We start from the raw sequence: 5,971 nt of genomic DNA on the forward strand, positions 1-5,971 counted from the left end.
AATGTACAGAAAGCTGCTAATGCCAAATGTTTTAACTGCAGGAAGGCCAGCCATATGAAAAAAACAATGCCATCTGCCAACAGGCCAGAAAAAATAATACTACTTCTAATAAGAAGAGACCCCCAGGAGTATGTCCAAGATGTAAAAAGGGGTTCCATTGGCTGAATGAATGTCATTCTAAATTTGATAAGCATGGAAACACATTGACCCCAGGTGCACAACAAAAACAACAGGGAAACTAATAAAGGGGCCATATTCTAGCCCCATTACAAAAGGAGGACCCAGCATTATGACGCTACTAGCATCTACATCTAAGAGTGCTTGCATTGATATACCTAGCCCTTATGACATGGAATTAATGGAATTATATAACCTCCACAAAATTCCCACTGGATATTATGGCCTGATTCCATCCGGGATGGTGGGACTAATTTTGGGACATAATAGCTGAACAATGAAAGGTTTAATGGTATTGACAGATGTTATGGACAAAGATTATAAAAGGGAAATACATGTTATAGTAAATGTTGTGAAAATGGGGAATGTACAAAAAGGGGAACATTTTGCACAATTATTACTTTTACCATATGTCAAACCAATGAAAGCATCTGATAAAATTCAGCAGGGAGGCTTTGGTAGTACCAACCTTACTGCTGCACTATTCACCTTGTTAAAGGAACATCAGAAACCCATGCTCACTTTACGCATACGGGGAAAAAATTTCACAGGCATGCTAGATACCGGAGCTGACATTTCAATCATTAGAGCAGAAGAATGGCCCCTTGATTGGGGTAAAATTGTGGCTCCTACTAGACTACTAGGAGTGGGTGAAACTGATGTAATAAACAAGAAATCAAGAAAATGGCAAATGTTGATAGAACTAAGAAATGTTAATAATACTATAATTCTTATGGTGCCATTACTACCTGGATTACCCTCCCCTTCCATGGTACCAAAAGGCTAATCTATAATTATTATTTTACAGGATTGCTTTTTTACTATACCTTTGCATCCTAAAGATAGAAAACATTTTGCTTTTTCAGTTCCTTCTATAAACCACATGGCTCCTGTTAAAAGATTTCAATGGAAGGTTCTACCTCAGGGAATGATGAACTCTCCTACCATTTGCCAATATCTCATCTTTGTTTTGTTACAACCCATTAGAGATAAATATTCTACTGCTTTCGTAATTCATTACATGGATGATATGCCTCTCTCCATGGAATCTGAACTCTGTTTACAACAGTTATATAATGAAGTTACTACTTCTCTTCAAAATCATGGCTTGCTTGTTGTGCCAGATAAAATTCAATTGAAAGCACCCTTTAATTATTTAGGACATATTATGGAAGAATCTAAAATCAAACCTCAAAAAACTCAAATTTCTGTGCAGTCTCTACGCACACTGAATGATTTTCAAAAGTTGCTAGCAGATATTAATTGGCTATGGCCATCTGTTGGCATCCCCACCCATGCCTTACAAAATCTATTTAAAATTTTAGAGGGATCCCTTAACCCTAATAGCCCTAGGCAGCTAACAAAAGAGGCCAGAGAAGAGCTAGCCTTAGTGGAGGAACACATTTAACAATCTTTCTGAACTCGGCTAGATCATGACCAACCAGTTTCTTTATATATATTCCCCACTGAACATTCAGCCACTGCAATTATATCTCAACACAGCCCAATAGAATGGGTATATTTACACACTAAACAGTCTAAAAAAATCGTATCATATATTGAGAAAATAGGACAATTAATCGTGTCAGGGAGAAGCCATGCCATGTACAAACTTTGACTGAATTTGATCCATATACAATACACGTCCCTTTGACAAAAAAGGAATTGCAAATTGCCTTACAGTATAACCTGACCATGCAAATAGCATTAAATGATTTTCAAAATGTTATCTTATTTCATTTGTCAAAAGGAAAATTATGGGACTTTCTACAATGTACTAAATTCATTATAACTAATATCATTGCATCCCAGCCTATTTCCAATGCACCCACCTATTTCACTTATGGCAACAAGAAAGACGTAGCAGGGATTGTCAGCCCTGATATCAAAGAGAAATTACCCACTACCTATTCTTCAGTACAAAGAATTGAATTGTATGTTTTATATGCGCTTTTGGCTCTTCAATCATTATCCTTCAACGTATATACTGATTCCAAATGCCTTGCTTCCCTTTTTCCCGACATTGTTACCACCTTTTTATACAATCTAGATGAAGAATTATATACTCTTTTTTCACAGACTCAAGCCTTAATTCGCTCACGTACAGAACCTTTCCTCATTGCACATATATGTGCTCATTCAGGTTTACCTGGTCCTCTGGTTGCAAGAAATGATGCCATTGACAGGCTCATAGCTCCCATCTTTATGTCTGTCAGTGATGAACATGCTAATCTTTATACCAATTTTAAATATTATAACAGATTGCACTCTAAATACCATATTCCCCTCACTGAAGCAAGGCATATTATTACAACCTGTGATGTCTGTGCTCCTCTGCACTTACGAACTACGATTTCAGGAGTTAACCCCCGGGGGCAACAGCCTAATTCCCTTTGGCAATCTGACTTCACTCACTGCTCCCTAGGAAAGTTTTTTTTTTTGGCTTTTTATCTCAGTAGATACATTTTCTGGCTTTATCTGGGCAATACCTGTCTCTTCAGAACCCAGCAAACATGCCATTTCCACACTCTTACTCACCTTCCCCGTTATGGGGATTCCTTCAGTCCTGAAAACAGACAATGGACCTGCATTTACCTTGCACTCGTTTCGTTCATTTTTATTGGAATGGAACATCACACACATTACAGGAATACCCTATAATCCCCAGGGTCAAGCCATTATTGAAAGAGCCCACCACACCCTAAACACTCATTTATTAAAACAGAAAGGGGGAATTTGGAAGAGGAGATACACTTCTTATCTTATGAAGCCTCAATTACTATTATCTTTAACTCTTTATTCCCTAAAATTTTTAAACTTAACAAAAAATAATTCTGACACTCATGCAGATAGACATTTTGCAGAAGACAAAAACAGCAAATTAGAAATCAATACACCAATATGGTATAAGCAATTAAATCAGTGGCTGCCAGGAATCTTACAATCCCTAGGCAAGGGTTATGGTCTTGTCATTGCAGATGGAGAGGAAATCTGGATTCTCCTTCGCCATGTCCATTACCGAGAAGGACCCCAAGACTGGACTCCCTCGGCAGGTGACGAAGCTGATGTGAAGGGTCTTGTCAATGACATTGGAGGAGCCAATGAGGAAACACCACCGTCTGAATCCTTACCAGACATAGGCTCAAGTGAAAAACATGACTCGTCAGGCTGAGCAAACACTGAAGAACACTGGAACTTCTATGACTCCAGATAAGCTGTTTCTGGCAATGTTAGCTGTTCTTTCATGTTCCTCTGGGGTAAGTGTGGAATATGTTTATTGGGCATATATACCTAATCCACCTTTGTTATCCATAGTGGATTGGGTTGACAAGGCCCCTATGGTGTTCACCAATGATAGTCTGCACTTCCCTGCCCCATGGTCAATGCAGAGGCCAATTCATGAAGAAGATGAAGGAAAAAAGATAAATGTTTCAATTGGATTCAAGACACTACCTATATGCTTCGGAGCTCACTCTTTGTGCATCACTATATTTCCACAATGGTGGGCTTACTCTGTACACAATGTTTCCGCCTACAGTATAGGAATGTTTGCAGCTGCATCCTTCCTCTTAAATGGTTCTGAAAGACATTATCCTGGACAAATAGCTAGCTATACTGACTCACTTTTCCAGCCTGAAGAACTAATATGTGATGCTGTATCTTGGAGAAAGAAACGATCAATTCAACCACTATATTGGTCTGACTGTCGGGAAGTTTGGGAAGGTTTCTATCAAACAACAAAATCAATCCATATTCAAATTCATGGATTGGGGGCCTCATGGGTTATTTGTGAATTGCTCTGAGGAGCAAGAAAAAAATCATAGCTGTTCCTGGTATCATAGAGTCAACACGTGGGGATTCCATAAGACCAATATTGGCTTTTTGGACTGATAAGGATATATTGTTAAACTGGTATAATGGAGGGTTGTCTCCACCTTGGCCCAGAATTATAGTCCCTCTTATAGGACCTGAACAGTGGCATATTTGGAAGATTCCTGCTGCACTGGAACTCTTTGCCAGTGTACATGGGGCTGTGAAGGCTTTAAAACCCCAAAACTATACCTTTATGTATAATAGTACAGGTTATAACCAATCCTGTGTGCACCTCCCATACATGTTTATTGTAGGTAACTTTGACATAGATCTTTCTGCTAAAATTGTTAACTGTACAGCTTGTGCTTTATATACATGTTTAAACCATACTATTTCTTACCACAATGCCAGCATCACTATAGTCAAGCAGAGGTCTGAACTGTGGCTTCCTGTCAATTTAACAAAGCCATGGACCGACTCTGTATTCCTTTCAGTTCTGCTCAGAAATGGTCTGAAAAGGTTGAAACACATAATAGGGTGGATTATTGCTGGCATTCTTAGTCTAATATCCATTGTTACAGTAGGAACCCTGTCTGGTATGGCATTACACAATTCTATACAAAATCATGATTTTATCACTGCATGGCACAAAGACTCTCATGATCTTTGGACTGGACAAGCCCAAATAGATCAGCAATTACAAATATGAATTAATGAGTTACAAACTGTGATAATCCACTTAGGAGATCAAGTGCAGCAACTGACTTTCCAAATACATATACGTTGTCACTGGAATTTTATGTCTTTTTGTCTGACTAACATGCCTTATAATAGCACTGAGTATCCTTGGGATAAAGTCAAAGTACATTTGCAGGATCTCACAGACAACTCAAGTTTAGACATCAATCTGTTGAAACAACAAATTGCTAATTTTCAAGTTAAGGTACCTAAGAAATTGTACAGCACTAAATTTTATGATACTTTAACTAAAACCTTATCATCCCTAGACCCTAGAACTTGGTTTTCAGGAAGCAACATTTTTATATATGTATTAATCACCCTACTTTTTCTGTCACTGATTATAGGATACAGATGTCTCTACTCAAGACTCCATGCCTCTCACAACAGAGTCCAACTAGCAGCTGCCGTGCTTAAACTAACAACAAAAGGATGATATGTTGGGAAGAACAGCACAAAATAGCCTTGAAGGAGAAGGTCCTTGGGAAAATGGCAGAGGGCCAGAAGTACCCAGGCTTTGCGATAGCTGAAAAACATCTCCTGCTTTTAGCTATGCTCAGCGCCAAGATTTAATAATATTAAAGATGTTGCTTGAGAAAATGGGTCATGGGATAAACACCTGGGTCATTTAGAATGCGCTGTCCTTGAAATATCTCTTACTGATTATGTCTTAACCCCGTACGTGCTCTGCTGGCCATATACTCTAAGCTCTTTGTTCCTGCTTCTATAAAAAGGCTCGACTGCAGAAACAAATTTGTCAGTCCTTGCAAGAGACTGTCTGAGTGTTGTTCTTTCAGGTTTGTCGTTTCCAAGTCCCGGGGAGAAAATCCCCACAAATGCTGCTGGGGAGAATGCAATGCATGTATCAGGGGACCCAGATTCCACAGAACCTTCAGCCTTTCTGAGCTTCCTCCAGGGGTGGAGCTACAAACTATTTGCTTGGAGCTGCCATGCTTAGGCACTTTTGCAGTGGAAGCATCCATTCTTTCCACCTGGAGGCCCTCAGTAGATGCCTCAGCTGAGTCAGCAGGGGTCACAGGTTGATTTCCTTTCAGATTGACTGGTTTGATCTCCTTATTGTATAAGGGACTCTCAAGAATCTCCTCAAGGACCACAGTTCAAAAGCTCAATTCTTTGGCATTCACCCTTTCTTATGGTCCTTATTGCACATCTGTACATGATTACTGGAAAAATCATAGCATTGACCCTAGAGACCTCTGTAGCAAAGTGAGTCTCTGCTTTT

The 5,971-nt window shown here is 39.2% G+C and overlaps 1 pseudogene; it reads left to right on the forward strand.

Annotated features, from left to right (window-relative positions):
• The first annotated feature begins 3,202 nt into the window (after positions 1-3,202).
• LOC147342118 (endogenous retrovirus group K member 25 Env polyprotein-like) lies at positions 3,203-5,145 on the forward strand (annotated as a pseudogene).
• The last annotated feature ends 826 nt before the right edge of the window (positions 5,146-5,971 follow it).

Source organism: Bos grunniens, chromosome 29 (genome assembly GCF_055505025.1).
Source record: "Bos grunniens cultivar Pamir isolate PY7600 chromosome 29, Bosgru_T2T1.0, whole genome shotgun sequence".
NCBI classification, from domain to species: domain Eukaryota; kingdom Metazoa; phylum Chordata; class Mammalia; order Artiodactyla; family Bovidae; genus Bos; species Bos grunniens.